At 36.2% G+C, this 21,106-nt stretch overlaps 1 protein-coding gene and 1 pseudogene across 11 annotated transcripts in view; one reads left to right on the forward strand and one right to left on the reverse strand.

The window, feature by feature from the left end:
- The window catches only part of RBMS3 (RNA binding motif single stranded interacting protein 3), a 1,178,968-nt gene that overhangs the window by 565,671 nt on the left and 592,191 nt on the right, over positions 1-21,106 (forward strand). The window lies entirely within an intron of this gene.
- On the reverse strand, positions 8,025-8,143 carry LOC118602741 (annotated as a pseudogene).

Raw genomic sequence — 21,106 nt, forward strand, 5'->3', positions numbered from 1 at the left:
ATACTGTTTTTCAGAAAGTCTTTGGAATCAAATTTTGAGACATAGTTTTGAAATTCTGTATATTAAATGTTAATATAAAATCCATGTAAGTTCAAAAATATAATTACGAGTGAAGCTACACTTTTCTGTGTAGAAGGATCTGACTTTGAGAGGGGAAAATGACAGCATAAGTTATAAACCCAGCAGAGCTGTATTGGCTTAAGAATCACACAGTGCAAAGTATTAACCAGGTAGCAGCCTAGGATGCATGGAATGGTTGGCTTGAGGAAGTGTGTGCGGGTCTTGCTTAATGCCCTGGACTCTCAGCACATGTGTGTCGGAGGGTGGGACCTGGTGAAAGAGACTCTAGATTTCAAGATGGCCATTGAGGAATTTGGGTCAGTAGAGATCAAGAAAGATTAGCTATTATTGTCACTATTCATGGTCCATCATTTTTGCCAGGTTCACTTTATTCCCTGTCCTTATTCCATTTAGGATGGCTGTCTGAAGTGACCTTGCTTTTACATTACATCTTTCACGTCTGCCTGCCTTTCCCAGACTGTCCTTCCCGGGGAACTAATTCTTTCCTTTCTGTATCACTTTCTATTCCCATTGTTTCTTGTTTACCCCTTTCTCCTAACCTCAAGTTTTCTTCTGTGGATTTGCTTTCATTGCCTCCTTGCCTTTAGTTCCTAAATCTCTGCTTCCTCTTTTGCTCTTTCAGTTCTCTCTTATCATTTTAGTTATTACTTTTAATATTTTTTTTCATTTATGTTCAAGGTAGAGTGAGTTTGGGTTTTAACCTTATTTTTTTTTTTTTTTTTTTTTTTGCCTTGGCTGTAAGTTTATTTCTGGCTTTTGAACATACTCATCAGGATTGCATTTGTGTCAGAGTTATTTTTTTGAAACCCTTGAGAACCAGCCCCACAGGGTCTTCATCTTTGAATGCCCTGAAGTAGCCAGTGGAGTGCCTGATGCAGAGTGAGTGCATAATGAAAGGTTTTCAGAGTGCATTACTCTCTGTTGTCTTGTGTATCTCGTGCATTACTCTATTGCTAAAGGCAACAATTTTTAAACCAGAGTAGCTTAAGGTCATCTTCGCCTCTGTGATGCTTTATGTCAAGTCATTTTGTGTAGCAGAAGTAAGTCTTGTTAAAATATCTTTCTTTACATGTACAATTGATGCAGTCTCTCTCTGCCCCACCTTTACCCCTGAAGTAAGTGAGACACTGGGCCAGGTACCCTAGGACTGGCTGTTGGCTGGAGTTGGAATACATCCTTAGCTAATGGGATACACTATGATAGCAGAAAGTGAGCCAAGTCAGAAACTGTGATACAAAAAGAGGAGGAAAGGGAAGGGATGGAACAGAAAAGAAAAAAAAAATGCAGCCACAATGTTGCATTCCAAGATACTGGCAAGAGCTCAAGAACACATGCCAACTCAGGGAGGGACAGAAGTGGATTTCAAAGACAGCATAAGTAGCTAGTATTTGGAACTTGGGGATGAGAGTAAGCAAGTAGGTCAGGGCTAAATGGCAGTGGTGGTGGTTTGGCGGGAATTAGAGAGCCCATTCCTGAGTGGTTGCCAAGAATATCAGCTTGTATATGTGGCTTCCTTTCTTGGGTTGGCAGATAGTTGGGCATATAAGGAGGTGAATTTAGTTTAAGGTGCTAGGAGATGGGTTGAGTGTTAGATCTGCCTTTTTGTCCATTTTTGCTTATTCAAGACAGAGGATCTTGAGTACATAGTCATACATAATCTATTCATGCCATATAATGTTATGTAATAATACTGACAAGGATTTTACTAAGTCAAAATTTTGAAAAGATAACTTCAGAGTTCAGGAAAGAATGGCAAAATTCCTATTTCAAAGAGATTACAGTTTCTTTATATGATTAAGTAGGTATAAATATATGTCTAAAGTAATGATACATGATATAAAATGGGATTCTGATATAAACTTCAAAGCCTTCCTCACTAAGGAATGTGTGACAACCATAACCCAACTGTGGCCAAGAGAACAAATTGTGTGTTTGGTTTGGGTGCCTCTTGATTTTTCCAAGTTACGCTGATTCTTTTATGTTTGTTCTCCTATGTTTGTGTTATTTTTTTTCTCTATTATATTCCTTTTTGCATCAATGTTCTTAATACTGTTCATAGAAAATAGAGTTTCTACATATGTAGTTCCTCAATATTTTGTAAATTTTTCTATTGCAGAATAATCCATACTCATTGTAAGTAGTGAAACAATTCAAGATATATAATAAAGATATTAATAATCTCTTTGGACATACATCATTTTGTCAAGAACTCTTATAAATACCAATATTAATAACAAAATCATATGTGTCCTGTAGCATTTTTCATACTCATGCAAACATGCAATCAGATCTATAACTTATGAGATCATACTGAATAGGTTATTTTACTCCTTTTTTTCAATGCAAAGGGTACTTCGTGAATTCTCACCAGGTCATTTTATATATATATATATATATATATATATATATATATATATATATATATGGATGTATATATACACACACACACACACACACACACATATGCATACATGCATACACACATACACATACACACATATACATATATATGTGTATATATATACACACACATACACATATATATGTGTATATATGTACATATGGATATATACACACACACATTAGATATATATATGTAAATATATATATTTGTTTTTTATTGTCAAGGTAACTGCTCCTAGTGTGTTTTCATTACATTTTATGCAAGTGTTGTTCATCACTGGGCATGGATTTTTTGCCACTGTTTCATTATTATGAATAATGCTGCAATATATGTACAAGGTATTCATTTGAATATTGGAAATTTAATCAATGATCTTCAAAGCAGGTTTACTTCCTTTTAAATGCTGAAAAATGCCTTGACATGTTTCTTATTACACAAGGATTGACATCTCTGCTTCGATTCCTAAGTGGAAGATTCTGCATCCTGCAGAATTGGCCTGCCTCTTTGTGTTTTGGTAATAAGGGCAGTAGTCTGCTCATTTTGGTGAACAGATGAACTTTCTGAGGTTTGAGCTGAAAGGGAACCCCTAGCATTTGGGAGAAGCAGAAATGTCTCGTTGCCTTTGTGACACCGTCATTCAGCTCCCAACATATGCTCGGGGTCTGTGGTATTATTATTTCATTGCTTCTCATCTGTTTCATGTTGGGTGCACTTGGGTTCCAGGATGATTTCCTTTGTCTGTCACCTCATATTCCGAGTTGAAAGGTCAACAAGCAAGGACAGCTTTAAGCAGCTCACATCTTCCTAATTGATTGGAATCCCACTTAGGCATTTTTGTCATAGAGCAAATATTTTATCTCAAGGGTTTTAGCATCAGACTTTTATTATTTTTTCGCATTATTATCTTGGCAATACTGCAAACTTGTGTTTTGTGAGAACCCTCATCTGTTGGACTTGTTTGGTGCTACTTGACCATAGGGGAAATGTCATGGTTTATTAATTGAGCTGGAAAAAGTGACTGCAAAATCCAACAAACCTAGGCAAAATCTGATTTTATTTTATTTTTTTCTTCTGTGCTTGTCTTGTATCTCACTACTCATATCAATTTTAATTAAATCAAAACCAGAAAATGAAAAGAATAAAACAAAAATTTGCCCACAGAAGTTGTTATTCTGGGCTGATATAGAAATATTTACTAACTAAATTCTGTCTAGAAGTAGATCATGAAGCTCGTTTGCTCTTTTAGTAAGAAAAGTTAGACCAAGGACACATATTTCTAATAACACTTAATTCTCTTTTATATATTCACATTTTATAGAACTTAATCACCGGTTTCAAAGTTTGATGGCTATGTTCCATGTATTTCTTTGGAAACTCATGGAGTTTTCCGAAATATGGACCTGTAAGGATACCTTTAAAAAATTAACTTTGGTGTATGTGAGGTGGGGTAGGGATATTAGTTCAATACATCAAGCAGTTCATCATTTTCTCTTTTGACCCTAGAATATTCACCATTTTTTTTACCCATGTTTAAATATCAATGGTATAATATACTTCATACTTTATATATATTTAGTATAAGTAGAAACACTTTAACAAAGTCTGGAAAAGGAATTTAATAATCAGAAATGAAAACAGAACTTTGGTTAGTTGAAAGCACTCTGAGTGTGCTAAGAATGGTTGTCAGAGGCATGATTTTTAAATTCTAGAACTTGCTTTAATAGCATTTCCCCAGGGTCTTCTTCCATTTTTTTTTTCATTTGTTTCTTGCTGTTCTTTGCATCACAAGAATATTTAGTTATTTGATAAGAATATCTTGACGATCAATATTAGACTAGTACTACTGTGTTCCAATGTACTGCATATTACATATTACGAAGATGATAAAATATAAATAAGAACCATTAACTCGAAGAGATTGTTATCAGTGATGATGGTAAGGAGAGGGTGACTGAAAGGCCCAAAATTGACTTCATTCATGAATATCAAGGAGCACAAATCCTTATGATAGCTTAGATCAATGCTATTCATTGAAACATATCTTTGTGCTTCCATTAAGTTTCTCTGGCATCCATCCCTGCAGTCAGCTGGACCGAAATCATGTAAAGAGCTTTGCTTTCAATATTTCTCATACTTCCTACATGATATATTTTTTTATTATTGTTTTGTTTTGGAAAGCAGTGCACGTCTGTCTCCGCACTCCATAGAATTCTCACCCTGCAGTCCGAGATGAATCTATTGGGAAATTGTCTGGTTTTTACATTGCTATATTTCACAGTACTTGCACTTTCCTCATTTATGCTCCCAGGATGCCTTTTTCCCCCTAAAGTAACTAAATTAGAGAAGGTAAGTGGTGTCATTTTTGCAGACAGTTTATAGCGTGTCAGCTCTTGCTTCCCTAGAGCTAATCCTCATATTTAAAATGCTTCCAGTGAGGCCAGCGCTGGCTCTGGGTGGAGTATTGGGTTTTAACCAGATACTTTTCTAGACAATTCATAGGGAATGAAGGAATTAAGTTTTGTTTTAGTTTCTCCAGCTTCCATTGAGCTTTCAAATATCCTTCAAACTTGCTCACATGTAGCATTGTTAAACTTTAATTTTATCCTTTTGTTAATCTTCTTCCAACTACGGTGGCTACCTAAGCAAGCTTTTCATGCTTCAAAAATGCAAAGATCATCTCACAAGTCTTCAGGGATGCTCAATATTTGCTTTAATGCCATTTTTTTCAAGGATTTCCTTACCTTTTCATATATATATATATATATTTTTTTTTGACATTTTTTCTCATCACAAGAATATTCACTTATTTGATAAGGATGTCTTGACAATCAATATTAGACTAGTAGTAATATAGTAGGTGCATATAATAGGTGCTTAATAAATATGAATTGTGTACATGGAAGCTCCTGTTCCATATCTTGAATCCTAATAACACTGATAAATACTCTTTGGACACTGAACCATTTTTTATTCCCTTTGGTATCTGTCATTAGCTCCCAGAGAAAAAAAGTTCTTGTCTTTGTATGGTTCTCAGCTCCTATAACTTTGACATGAATATAGTCAGTACTGATGAGTTATCTTCTAAGTGAAGAATAAATGGTCTTGCCTTCTGAAAGTTCTCAAATTGATTTTAAAATCCTCAGAAAAATTAATAAAACCTACTCCATATTCATCCATGGTTCTCTTATAGTTTTCTTTATTCCTTTTTAACTTCAAAATAATATTTTACTTTTAATTCCAAAGATACTTTAAACATTTGCTTTATTCTTGTTTATTCACATGTTTACTCTTAAACCAATATTGATTCAACAACAACAATAACAATGACAGAAAAACAAGTGTTGAGAACATCTGTCTTCTCCCATACCTTTGTATATGTTTGGCCTTTAAACTTTTTGGGAAAGTTTTTCAGCATTTGTGTGATACTGAATTACAGTACCTTGTAGTCCAGTGTTGTACTCATTTATATCATATTCTACAGTTATTAAGAAGAGATTTAGAACTTAGAATTTCAGAATGAGAAGTAAGATGTATCAATTAATACATGTTTATGGAGGTCTCCCTTAGGTCAACACTGTGTGGAATGGTTTAGACAGGACAGAAGGAGGTTATAATGTGATTCTTCCTCTTCAGAAGTTGATAATTTATTTGAGGAAGCAGAGGCAACACATGGAACAAACGGAAGTAATTAAATGCTTAGTGTTGTGGTAGTGACTTGAAACGAAGAAAAAGGACCAGAACTGTTAGGTCAAGAAGAGACATTAAGGAAGAAGATTCTTGGGTCTCAGTCTTGAGAAAGACAAAGGAACCGGGCATTCAGTGCATTCGTTAAGTCTGGGAGTGATGGGAGGGTATTCCTGTGGGAATAAAAGCAGAAACATAACACAGGCATGAGGCTGGGATCATGAGGAGATGGGGTAGCAAGAAGTCAGACTTAGCTGGATCAGAGAATCAGGGAGGGAATAGATTGAGTAGCCAGGGTGCAGCACTTATTGGAAGGCCTTAAGAGGTCAGAAAAGAGAAAAAGTGAAAAATTGTTTAATTTTTATGCAAGGAGTGGTTTTCTAAGCTTCATTCCAAAGGCATAAACCCTAAATGAAAGGAATGATAGATTTGAAGTTTTTTATTGTTTTTATGAAATTTCCACATTTTGACTACAGGCGTATTTATAAATCTTCATCTAGCAAAGCCCTATTACAATGTAAAATAAAAAGCAAATAAACACTCATAAAAAAGATTTGCAGCATAACATTACAAAGGTTTAATACTCTAGATATAAAACATGGTTCTACTACTTAATAGGAATAAAAGAAAAAGAAAGCACTCCAGTATTAAAAGGAACAAAAACTCATAAATGAGGAAATAGGAATAGCTAACAAGCACTCCAAAGAATGTCACTAATAATCAAAGAAATGGTGACTAAGATAACAGTGAGGTATTATTTTCACTTGCTAGATTTTTAAAAAGTTAGACATTTCCTAGCAACCAGGGTGGATTGAGGTATAGAGAGACAGCCACTCCTGACTCTGTTCATGCTCAGGGGAGTATTAGCAGATTGGTGGAGTTTAGATCCAGTTTTAAAGAAGGTATTAAAAACTTTAAAAATGTCCATGTGTTTTTATGCAGCAAATTCTAGAAATATTTTCTAAAGGGTTAAAGTGCGTATGCACAAAGCTGTTTATTGTAGCATGTTTTTAGTAGAAAAGATTGTAAGCAATCTAAATGTCCATCGATGGGGAGTAGATTAAATAAATGCTGTTATATCTTTACAAAGAACCACTATGCAGCCATGAAATCAATGAATATGGATAGATTGACTAGGGAAAATGACATATTGTTTGGTTAAAAAAAAGCTATAAAACAGTGTTATAATATGATTCCAAACCTATCTTTAAAATCTGTGTATGTATGTGTGTGTGTGTTTAGGCTTATGTTCATATTTATTTCTAGAAAAATATAGAAAAAGTTTTTCTGGGTTTTTGGAATAACAGGCATTTTTAGATGTTTTTGAATATGAATTGATGATCATTGCATACAATTAACACTGAAAATGAAGTTGTTTCAAAAAATAATAAATTAAGAGGAAGCAAGCAAACATGTAGGATCTTGACAACATTACAAGTAGTTTAATTGAGAAAGAAGTAATATATAGGAGAAAGGGGCACTTTGAAATTATTTCTAGTATTTCACAGGATGCAATGGAGCAAAAGGTAACATTTAGGAAGTCAAGTTAAACCCAAGTAAGCAATAGAAAAACACAAAACATCAGGGGCCAGAGAAAGGCCAATGTAGTGAAGGATGCCAAGGTTGGAGATACGCTCCTGAGAATGATCTGAAAATAAAGATAATGATCCATTTTTATTTTTTATTTTTTTTATTTTTTAAGCTTTTTATTTTATATCTTTTTATATCTTTTTAGTTTTTATATCTTTTTATTTTTTTTTAGGTGAGACAACCCTTGGTTGACCTCACGGATTGCAAGGATCTTGTCAGTTTATAATCCCTTATTTTTTATTTTTACTTATTTTTTATTTTTTTACACCTACAGCACCTGGTCTTCCTAGGTGGTCTCCCATCCAAGTACTAACCAGGTCTGACCCTGCTTAGCTTTTGAGATCAGATGAGATCGGGCTTGTTAAAGGTGACATGGCCATAGACAATGATCTATTTTTAAACATGACAGCTTTGAGGCAACAATGGAACACCCAAGTGGAAATGTGTTTTAGTCAAGGAGGAAGAGAGAGCTGAAGCAAGATTTGAATCCAATGATAAAAATAGATATTTCAGTATTATCTACATGGAGGTCACATTTGAAGTTCTAAACGTGAATGAGATTGTCTGAGTGAGGACAAAACAGCGATTGTAGAAGGGCATGATAAAGAGAGCTTTATTCTCCTCCCATCCTGTCTGTGACATGTTTCTTATGGTTTGAGATTGTCCTCAGCATGGCGAGGCTCTTTTAAATGTTCAGAAAAGAATTAGTTACTAGCAAAAGTATTTGAGTGGTAAAGTTTAGAACATTTAGCTAGTAGGAACTTAATCTATTTTATTTTATTTTATTTTATTTATTTTATTTATTTTTAAGTTATTGGGATAACTGATTAAAATCAGTTTCAAGTATGCAGTTTAACAGTATGTTGTATATATTGCATTGTGTTCACCACCCAAAGTTAGATTTCCTTCCATCATTGTATATTTGACCCCTTATATCCCCATCTACCTCTTACTTACCCACTTAACCCATTTTGAAGTCTGAAATTTTCTTTTCCAGGTTAAAATTTTATCCTTACATGCAGTTTTCCCCTGCCTTTTACTCCCTATTTTATTCTAATGATTCTTTTATGTGAACCATTTTTGAAAAATTTTATTTAGAAAGAGACCATCGATTAAGTTCTATTTCTTGGTATACCTTTTAAATGATTAATTTTTATTCGTTTGTTTGACTAATTGATTGTTTTATGTGGCATTTCATTTTCAAATTGTATTTTAGGGCACTGGTTTTGAAACTTTAGCATGCATAAGAATTCTCTGGAAGACTTGTTAAGACACTGATTTATGTTTTTGTTTTGTTTTGTTTTGTTTTTAAGATTCAGATTCAATTGCATTTTTAGAAACAAACTTCCTATATTTTCTACAAAAGATGAAACTACTGACCATAAGAATATCTGTTGTCTATTGATAAATTGACCATCTTGTTTAAACATTAGTCTCATGGAATTGCTTTAGGTTGAGTCCATCTCCTGGATTCTGATCATTTCAGTGTGTGCTGAAAATGACTAATTCATGAATCTGCAGAACTGGGGAGCAACCATTGACCACCAAACAGTCAGATGATGGGTTCCCTGAACAGCCAACAGCCAGGCCTAAATGAACATCCATTTGCTGCTGCTCTGAGAACTTTACCTGCTGTTCATTCACTAGGAAAGGCGACTAGAGAATTGTATAGAACTGAAAGGAACTTTGAAATCACCAGGGCTTGACCTTTCTTTGTGAAGTTAAGGCTATAACCTTTTGTTGGAATCTGACTATCTCTTGATCTTGACAATTGACATGACTCAAAAGACTAAGTTCACAGTTCAGAAATATTCCACAGCCTGGTGTGGTGATTCTCCTTTGTGATATTTTCCCCTGAAATGTGGTACTTGGTATTGAGTTCAGGTGTTAATGTTAGAGTGAAAATTCATCAAATCTTAACCTCCTTGGCCCCTTCCTTAGTTTAATTTAAGAAGTGTGTATCTGCATTATAAAATCTATCTTTTTTGCTTAACTTTAAAAGTGAACTTCCCTCTCATTTAATTTCTCTTTTTAACCTGTTAGCCCAGGTGACACTTCTTGAAAAAAACCTCGAAGAATAAATTCTGTTGACATGAATATATTCTTAAGGACATATCAGAGGAAAAATATAAATCAGAGTACCAAATTAAGTTGAATGGATTTTGGACCTTTTGTGCTGGGTCCATACATTTGAAAACATACATTCTTATATTTATTAACTTATAAAGGTGAATAGAGACACTTTTTCTTTTCATAGGCCACTCTTAATATTTGCATGCTTCTGTGTACTATCTGTTATAATGGGGAAAAGTGATCTTAAGAACTTAATTCTGATCATTTACTATAATTTTTGGCTTTCAGTATTTTATTCTCTAAAAGAATTGGTTTCAAGGATTAGGGATAATAGAAGCAACTTGCCTGGTATATGGTTTTTCATATTTACTTGAGTGTTGGTAGTTATTCTTAAAAAGTATATTCTAAATTAAACTGATATTTAGGATGAGTGGTAGGATTAGGCAAAGTTGAGTTTAAAAGCATTGAGAGAATATGTCTGGACTCATCACTTTTTATCCATACCTCTGCCTTCTTCAACTTTACACAGTTGGATCCACTGAGATCACAGTCCTGCAGAAAAAGGCCTGCCCCAGTCTTGGCTCTAATATAAGAGGGGTATTATAGCTCTAACTTTACTACTTGGAAGATCTCAGAAATAAATCACCTGGCCAAATATGAGAGGTGGTAATCTGCTCACAAGTACTAGTAATGACCAGGCACTGCCCAAAAGGCCACCTCTAGGTAGCCACATTGCTCTTGAGTTTTTGCAGAACTGTACTTCTCTCTCAGCTCCTGCCCACTAACTAGTCAGTTATTCCACCAGACATTACTGTCTCTCTTGTGTACTATGCTGCTTCATGGTGAGATCCTGGATCCCCAAATGTTCATACCCATCCTCTTCCTCCTAGTTGAAATCTAATCTTTTGCTATAGCCCAGTGTCCCAAGTCTTCCTTTACCTTGCTCCCTAAATATCTTCATATGGTTCTTCACTGACTTGATTGACTTTTTGATTTCTCCACCATTTTAATGTAAGTCCTCAGCGACTTGAACCATCATCTGAATTTGCCCTTTAGAAGCCACCCTTACTACCGACCACCCACCTGGTCCCTGCCCAACTCTATGACCTCATCTTCCATCACTCTCTCTCTCTTTCCCTTTCACAGTCAAGCCTCAATGGCCTTCTTTCTGTTGTTCCAACATGCCAAAGCCTTGTTAAGAGCTGTTTCCTTTGCCTCCATTCTTCCCCTCAGCCTGCCTGATCTTAGCATGAATAGTTTCTTCTTGCCTTTCAGATCCCAGATTAAATGCTTTTATTGACTGTTCAGTTTAGAAGCAGCCTTCAGTCAAGTTCTGTATTTTAATTTCCTGAAATGTACACAGTTCTTATTATTATTACTGGATATTTTTCTGGTTTAGTTTTGATTTGTTTATTAAATGTTTTCCTTATTAAAATATAACCTATAAGAACAGAGATCTGGTCTGTTTTGTTTTCTGCTATATCCCCAGAACAATGGCTAGCACATAGTAGGTGCTCAATAAATATTTGTTGACTAAGTACCCAACTGCCTCTCAGGTTTATTTTTGTATCTTGCTCTGTTCTCCCAATTTCTATGCCAGATTATATGCCAGCATCATGCTTCCTTTGTCTCCGTTAACAGTAATGAACCTACTTACCTCAGATATTTTGGTCAGATGCACCCACCTCTTTTAGCCAGGAAGACATTGATGATTGGTAGCTATGCCTGCCACAGCTTTAGTCTCTTCCTAGTGTTTCAAGAGGAACCACCAGTTTCCCTAAGCATGAAAACAAAATGGTATGCCCATTGTTTATCCTGAAAGGGATTTCTGAATTTCCATTCTACCAGCATTGAATTGATAGTACCTGCAGTGAATTATCCATATTCTCATTTCAAGCAAAGTAGTTTTTCAGCGGAAATTGTTTAGGGAAAATTTGCTCTTCATTTTAAAAACACCTGAAGTCATCAATCTTAAAAGCACAGAGATCCGGAGTTTGGGGCCTGTGGACCTCAGCATTAAAATTGTCAGAAGGAAATATGAACTTATTGGACCAGGGAGTGGTCATCAGTTCTAAACGCACACAAAGAAGCAGTTATATACACACATGTGTGCACATCCCCATGCACACGTACTGTTTGGTAGTTCTTTTCTTTCTTTCTTCTTAGAACTTTAGAAACCTCTATTTGAAAATTTGCATGGTATGGACATTTGATTTTGCTAGTCCAGCATCCATTCTCCCTTGTTTTGATAATTGCAATCCAGTTTTTTTTTTTTTTTTTTTTTTTTTTAGTTGGGAAACTAATCCGTTGAATATCATTTTGGTTCAATAAGTCATCCAGGGGAAAGGCACGTGAACACAAGGTAGATGCTTTAACATAAGCAGATGTTCTTTCCTAAGAAGATGTATCTTGATTTATCCACGTTAACTTTAGCATTTAAAAGAGATTGTCTATTGGCTCCTTTAGCTCAGAGCCCCACATTTTCTCTGGTTCCTACTTATTAGACACTTGCTACTTCAGAGTTGTCTTTGCTTCAGTTAATCAGATGTTTTTGCTTCGATAAGCAAGAATCAGTTGCTGTTATTTGCAGCCGTGGACTCTACCTCATACAGAGTAAGTATTTAATACATGTTAAATAATAAGACAAAAAAAATTGATACTTAGTATTATCTGGAAATACAGCAAGAATCTTGGACTTTTCCCTCCCTTCCTTCTGTGTTACTGCCTTAACCGAGAGCTAAGTGATGTGCATGTTTACGTAAGGAAGAAGCATTTGTTACTTCCAATGAGTGTAGAATCTCCCTTACAAGGCAGATCCCTTTGGTTAATCAAGTTGAGGCTCTATATGCTTGACTTTCCTTAAGCTATCTCTTGTTTGGAATCTTTCTCAGGTCTTCCTGCCCTATCTCTATTTTCTGTGTCCTGTTCACATCCCACCTCCTATAACTATAGCTTCAGAGATTAAAATTAATCTTTTTCCCCTGCCTTTCACTGAATCTTATTCATTTATAGCCTCCACAGTACATAAACAAGTGCCTTGTGTCTTGTCGCTAAACAAAAAGCCACATTTTAACTTAATTAATTAACGAAAGGAAAAACACACAATTAAGAAGTAACTTACTCTTTTAAAAGTATATATTCTCTGCTGCTTTTGTTGACCTTGTTTAAAACAGTTGATGGTTCTGCTGCCATTATTATCAGTTCATTCATCAAATCCAGACAGCCTTAAAACATCCTCTCCTTTCTATCTTTACCCCATTCCCCTTACCAAATGTCTCTACCTGCACCAGTGTCCATTCTACAACTGGTCAAAGAGCTAATCAGTGCCTTCTGCTTCATCTAAAGAAATTGTAAGTGGAGTATGGGAGGGAGGTTGAGCTCTGTGCAGCATAATTGTTTCGCATTGCTCATAAGCAATTACGTGTGTGTATGTGTTGGTCCTATTTTAAGGAATTCATTTATAGCTGGTGCTGCAATGAGTAGGCATATGATTCTCTATTTATAAAGTAGCTTCTATTCCCTTCCCATGTTAGCCTGGCTAGGAATGGTGGTCTATATTGGGAGAGGAGTTTTCTAGGGGCAGGATTGTGCTGGGAACCATCAGGGAAACCCAGAAAGATATGGTGACTCATCGCAGTACACTGTGTTTCCTTGGGACTGCAATGTTTGTTGTTCTGTGCAAAATTGAAGCCGAGCAGAACAGATGAGAACCCCCATGTGGCATGCTAACCAGGTAGACGGTGGCTACCTTTGGTGGTAGGATTTCAAGAGAAAAGAAGGGAAGCATGTCATGTGTCAAGTAGAAGATCATTACAATATCTAAAAGTAGTTTCATTCTATCAATGTAGAAAATCAAAAATTTGTATACTGATTGTGATTTGAGGGAGTACAGAGAAGAGCACAAATTATTAGTTGATGAATAATTTCTTATTCATATCCTTAATATATATTAATTACCTTTTGTGAAATGAATAATAAGTGAATTCCATTCAATGCATAAATATATGGATTTTATGAATCAAGAAAATTACAACTTTGCCTTTGAGTTACATTTACTGAAAGTGTTCCAGATTCTTCTGCTTCAAATGTTAGCCTATATATAGGGAATCCAAGATTTGTGTAATAGCATTTTTGTTAACCTATGAAGTAGTATATTTTTTAAAAATAGTTGTTGACTGGTATGTTCTGGCAATGGAAATGAATATTTAAAACTGACAAATGTCGAACTCAATTTCTCATCGAGTTCTAGCTTGTCTTAGAGATTGCCTATATAGAAGTGTTTGAATTCACAGTCCTTTTATTTCACCTGTGATGTTAGGGACAATTCTACTTTACAAATATATGTTCAGCACTTGCCATGTACCAGGCACTCTGCTAGTCCAGAAGGGTTTCCTCACTGGAGGAGACAGAGTAATTTTCACACTGCATTTTCCAAGCCTATCATAGTGTCTGGTATATAGAAAACACTGTCAACACTGGGTGAATAAGGTGGAAAAATTACTAAATAAGAATTAGTATGTAGTGTAGGAAGGGATTTAAGACAAGATCATACGTGCCTTGTATGTAATATAAAATATGTTTAATCCTATAGTATGTATAGAAACCTGCCAGGGTTAAAGTTTAGTGATCATGTCATTCTGGAATCACTGGTGAAGACTTCATGGAGAATATGATGTTTGAGATGTATTTCGAAAAATGTATAAAATTGTGTGGCAGTGTCTGAAGGCATGGTATGGCCTAAGATCTAGAGTTTAGAAATTATATACTTCAGACGAATAGAGCATAGGAGTGGAAAACTGGGAGAAAATCCTGGATAAGAGAGTTTGGTTATATCAATCAGAAAGACCTTGAATAGCATGATAAGGATACTGATATCTTTCCTTGAAAATCATGAACTGTAATTTTTCTCAATAGTTTTGAATAGTTGTGCTAGTATTGATTAGGACAGAGTTGCTAAAGACAGAGCTTGGAGGCGGGAAATCAGGTTAGAATTTACAGAAATGATCCATTTGAGATCATGAGCTTATGGCTTTTGCCAATTCTGTTAAAAGTGAAGAGGTATTGTAGAGGGAGCATTGGCAGAAACTGGGTAGTAGTTTGATTATTGCGGGTAGGGGATAGAGAGGTTTCAGAAGTGAGCCAGATTCTTTATCCTGCAATAACACTAAAGATGAGGCCTTCTCGCCTGAAAGAGGAAGCGTAGGAGGAAGAATAAGCCGTGGGGACATGACAGCGAGTTAAGTCTAGGACACATGAATGTGGAAGTGTTTATAGGTCTTTCGGCCAAGAAACCTGTTAGAAATTTGTATTGAGGGTTATAATTAAGATCTGGAATAAAGATTCAGATTTAATCATATTAAGAATAACAGTGAGAGCAACAACTAACACTTTTTGGAAGGTTTCGTATTGTACTGACTCATTAAACTCCTGTAATAACCTGTGTGGTGGTTGCTATAGTTATCGTTCTACCAATATTTGGGAGCGATCAGATAGCTGTTAGGATAAATAAGGTTCAAATAGAAATTATAGAAATAGAGGGAAAAGCCAAAGATGGAATTGGTCAAAGAGACAGAAGAAACAGAAATGAGTATTATGATAGCAAAGGGAATTTGAAATATAACAAGAGAGATATTTGATGATTTCATGTATTGGAAATAGTTTAAGGTATTTGAAGACTAAGGAAAAAAAAAACGCATTGCATTTAGTAATTTGAGGTCACTGTGAACCTTCAATTTTAGCTGGAGGACAGGTGAAAAACGGTTTTGAAATTTTAATAGAATGTGAGAAACTAGAGGCATTAGTTAGCCCGCCTTTTCTAGAAGTTTGAGATTGGAAGTTAGGAGCTGGGTAGATACTAATGTGAGATAACATAATTAAGATAGGATTTTTGAAATAGGAAGAGTCCAGCATATTTGTGGTTTTAGTTGAAGGTAGATGTGGCAGTGAAGGATTGGAGAGGTGAGCAGGTGGGTAAGGGATGGCATTATACATGCATCATGGTCCCAGGGGGGCAGGTAAAAGAGCCAGCCTTAGGAAACCTCATCCATAATTACTTCTTCCTCCACAAAAGGAGGGAAGAAAGGGTAGCTGAGGACAATGATAACTGCATTGGGACGAAGTATAAATAGGTCATGTCTAAAAGCTAATCTCAACAAAGTAGGTCATCTTCTGCAAGTGAGCCAGGGGGCCTGGGAGAGGTCATATCTGAAGAGGCAAAGGCAAATTTTTCTTCTTAGTACAACTTCATACTTTATAGTTCCAATAATTAAGGAATTTTCAAAGAGAGGAAACTGTTTCTAAATGTGCAGGAAACACATGCAGCGGGATTGTTTCCTTTCCACTAAAATTCTTATATACACTTGAATCCTACATTCAAAACTTTTTTAATTGAAAAGAAAAGCCTTGATTTTAGTGAAATTGTAAAAACTGTGGTTAAGGATGAGAGGCCTAAAAATCGAGCATTTTAATACTAAGATCAATTTGTTTGTTTTATGGGGAGATTATTTTTTTCCTGGGGAACATGGAACAAAGGAAAGTTGCAGGAGTGATCTCCTCTAGCCCTCCCTTCCCTCCCTATTATTAGTCTAAAGCTGGAGGGAAACATCCCTCAAGAAGAATTCCTTAAGGTAAATTGATGTGATGAAAATATCCTGCCATGTGGCATTTTGGGGAGTAGAATGTGACATATTTGTTTATGTATATGGCTCTCTGGTCATGTGTTAGTCTATCTTTATTAAATAGATTAATGTTTTATCTCCACTGAGTTTTTCTGTTATTAGATAAGAGTGAAGCCAAGCAAAGTGAACCCAAACGAAACATAAAAGCTTTTAGTTTGCACAGTGCAACTCGCAATGAGTCCAAATCTATGTCTGATGTTGTATATCAACATTGCCACTGTGTTATCGCTCCCGAATGCTGCCTTTTCAGTGGTCCAAGCCATAGACATTCTGTTTCAAATCATAACCCTGATTCCCTAGGTTAATGGGACTGCTGAGCATGCTAGCGGCTGATAAACGGAGCTAATAAGCAAAGCTCAATATTATCTTTTACATGCAAACAGATTTGAGGCGAGTTTTTTTTTTGGTAGGGTCTCTTATTATCTCCAGAGAACCCTGGCAGAAGAATGTCCTTCTCTAGTTCTCTAATATCTCTCTTCCCTTAATTGAAATTGAGACCTCTGATCAGTTTACTTTTGAAGAACCTAATAACAGTTTCTGTAGAGTGCTTTATGTTCCATAGCTAGGCCTCAAAAAAAGGAACGACAGGTAAAACAGAAAATTGGGCTGAGGGCACTGATTGCCAGATTAACTGAGGGATAAATACTTGATATCCTAAATGCATGTGATAGTCTAAATTCTCTCATGATATACAAATCCAAAGGAAATTGGTATTATAACAGCAGATATGTGAGTCCAGGAAATAAATATGGTGTATGTCTGTGGGATGTCCATTTAATTCGGGTGTTTGAGAAAAGTTTGAGATTAACTGCTATAGGCAATTGGAACCCCCTATAGCGTAATACACATGGGAAAACTGCAATGAAATCTACATTTAGGAAGAGTCGCTTGATTATGGCATATACACTTGGCTAGCAGATTAGAATAAGGAAAAAGAAAGAGTATGAGTTGAATCAGTGATTAATTAAATTACACTCCACAATACACTCATGCTGGGAGGTGTACTTTGAAAAAGAAAGGACTTTAAACAGGTCAGTTTTGCAAAGACTGCATAGTCCATCTGCATCACGGGCAACCCAGTACCCATTGGTGTATTAAAGGCTTTAAGATCTGAAGGTAGGAGACCTGTTGATATTTGATGAACCCACCATTTCCTAAACTTTGTGACCACATGGTCTTGTGAAGAATAATACTTCCAGTGTTATATTCTAACACCAGGATTGCATTCGAGATTACAAGGAAATTATCAAAGCAACCCATTATTTTTTTCCCTCCCAGCATTCTATTTCTTAGGTTGAGCATAAGATAAAGTAATTAACTTGTATTTAGGGCTGTGCTTTTTTTTTTTCATTTTTTTTTTTTGAAGACTATATGTTCTATTTTTAAAACTGGAACTGTTCTCAATTTGGCAAAAGTTTCACTCACATAGAGACGTAAGAGAATCGAGAATGACCAGGAGAAGGCAGATTAATGTTTCAGGATGAGAACTCACCCTCTGTTGTGAATTCATTAGTGGAATGATGGTGGCCATAGTAAGTGACCATACATTTAAATCACTAATTTGTTTTCATGCTTTCTGCTTTTTCTCACTCATCCTCTTTGTTTGCACTTGTCTCTCTTTCCCTATATATCTCCAGGTCTCTGTCTCCCTCTCTGCTCATTTCTCTTTCCCCTTTCTTTTCTCTTCCCTGTCCTTTACCTTTCCCCCAAGCTAGCACATCTATGAACATAGAGTTGAATTCCCATGAATTAAACATGTATGTACTGTGACTTCCTGTATTGTTCCTGGAAACCATGGACACCCTAGATAATCCCAAGGTCCTTTCTTTGCCTTTGATCTGCTCACTCTCCTCTCCTGGCTTTTGTGGGCTCAGTTCTGTTTTTCCCCTTAATGTCACTACCCCCTCAGTGTTATTTTTATCTACCTCATCAGTTTAAGACAGAGGCGTGAGATGGATGAGAGTCGACCCTTGTTTCAAATTCTTAGCAAATAATCTCTGCATTCTCAATGCTGACCTAGCAGACATTTTCTTACCATCTGTGGATCATATAATTAATTGCTTTTTTGAAGGAATGTTCACATTTCTTATCTTACTTGTTATGCACATCATTTTTCAAACTCAGGAATGATGAGCTGGCATTTCAAGTAAGGGTGGTCCCACAAATCAAACACAGTGTGACTAGTTTCGTTTCTTTGTTGAAACATCTGGTCTTGTTTAGCGCACGGCAAGAAAGAGGTAGGAAGCACGTAAAAGCCTTCATTGCCCTCAGCCCTGTCTTTCTCTCTCTGCCATTGTATTATGAAATTTGCTGCCTCCGGGAGAGAAATGAAGCTAATTTCACAATAGATAGATTTGCCAAGACTCATTTTCATGTCCGTGGACATGAAAACCCTGTGTGGGCAGCTTTTCCAAATTCCAATCTGGGACTCCTGCCTTGAATAAGGAAGGTTGAGGTACAGGTCATTGGTGTCTATGATGACATGATTTACTTGCAACAGTGTCACATTAAATGTCATGGCATTAATAAGGGCAATGTGAACCACTGCCACTTTTCAAATTTGCTAGCCAAAAAGCAATACTTCTTTCCTTCTTTGTCTCAGGAATCTGAAAACTCCCTCTCAGGAATAATATTCTACAGTTTATGGTACATAGACTTCAGGTTGGCAATACTTTGTTAAAACAGTATGATGCCTTCAGGAAAGAGCTTTCATCTCCAAAGCAAACAGTATGCACCAAGCAGGTGATGGTTTATAGATGGACAGCATGCTTACTATAAATCCAATCTCTTGTATAGAGATTCTCTCTAGAATACCAGCCTCAAGTCTTGGCCTTATTCCCTCCTAGAGTTTGTTGACAGCTTTTGGCAAAAAGAATCCAGAAATGAAAGGAGAGTAATCAGTACAACCTAAAGGTATAACCCTTGAACAAATATGTGGAGCTCTCACTGTTACTTCTTATCATCCTCTTATTGCTTGGTCATTGGCAAATTCTCTTCCTCTGGTTTGTGTCCTTTGTGGTGGCGCAGCAGTGCTGCGTGCGGTCATGGTAGCTCTAGAAGCAGTCATGGTGGTAATAGCTAGCATGATATATGCTACCTACTTTATGCCAGGCCTTATTCTAGCTATATTACATGTTAAGTTGGCCCTCATAGTAACCTCGTGGTAAAATCCCATGACACTGTACCTAACAAATTGGGATATAGGATAATTGACATTCGGCTTCAAACTCTCAGCCAGCTAGCTAACTCTGGTCATTTCATTAATCAGACAGTAACCCATTCTCATAGTTTATGGAATTGAATATTTAATTTCTATTTAAAACATATATCACAAGGGTTTACTATCCTACTAGTGTCCTCACTTTCCAAATGAGGAGATTGAGGTGCAGATTGAGGTGCAGGAGCTTTTCCAAGATCACAAAGCTAGACGGCAGGAGACTTGTCAAGTTAGTGGGGCTCCAGAGTCCATGATTCACACTGCTACTGTAGAGGATGAGGTGTATAAAAGGTATCTATGGGATAAAGCTGTTGCGTAAGAGTCAGGAGATCATGGTCCTCTTCTCGCTGCATTTTTGCATTGCATCTGCTTCTCCCCTCCAGGTACATAGAGGTGGAGAGAACCAGACACAGTATGGACAGAGCTAGTTTGTCGAGAGGCCTCAACTTTGAATTCAAGTCTCAGGTTTTATCTCGAAATGAATTTTATGTACTGGAGGAATCATTTTAAACCTAGCTTCGTGTATCAAACATGAGTGTTATCTTGTGTTTTTCTCAGGTAGAGTTGTTCTTTCCAAAAAGTGCCACGGAAAGGCATGTACTTTTGCAGGGTGATGCCAGTAGCTGGTATATGAGATCAGTGAGGTGCCATGATCATTGACACCAGCTGTAAACAACCGGCATTGCTGTACTGATGTCAATCAGCTCGATACCAGAAGTGTGATTCTTACTGAATTCACTTCCCACAGCTCATCTTCTAACCAGACTGTACAACTTGGTATTTTCTAAACATATCAAGTATGTTTTATCTCTACATCTCTTGTGAGTGGCTCTGTTGGTCAAGATTTTCACCTATAAGTCAAGGCTCATCTCAAATGATACCTCTCTGGCAAAGAAGAAGTAATGCTTTGCGAACCGTCTTGTCATTTTGCCTGAACTTGTTTTGGTAGTTCTTATCATCTTCACCTGTAAAGGAGTAGATAATAAATATTTTGGGTTTGATGGACATAGACACTACACTGTATTCAGCTCTGCTCTTGTAACATAAAATCAGCCATAGATAATACCTAAATAAATGGGTATGGCTGTGTTCTTCTAAAATTACGTTTATAAAAATAGTTGGCCAGCCTCTGGGCCCTATTTTACTGACCCATGTATTTTGAGCTACACTACTTAATAGTTATTAACTTTTTAAATCTTCTATTGTGAACTAATTAGTTCTCGGAAATGAGGCTTGCCTAAGTGGCTATGTGGCTTAGACTTTAATTCCTATGCACTCAAAAGGCGTTGATTGAATGAGTGAAAAATAGTAATGCCATTGTTACTCACCTGTAGAAATTTTAGTGAGTCTCATATGAACAATGAATATTGAGTACATTGA

This window comes from Rousettus aegyptiacus, unplaced genomic scaffold, assembly GCF_014176215.1.
Source record: "Rousettus aegyptiacus isolate mRouAeg1 unplaced genomic scaffold, mRouAeg1.p scaffold_m13_p_4, whole genome shotgun sequence".
NCBI classification, from domain to species: Eukaryota; Metazoa; Chordata; class Mammalia; order Chiroptera; family Pteropodidae; genus Rousettus; species Rousettus aegyptiacus.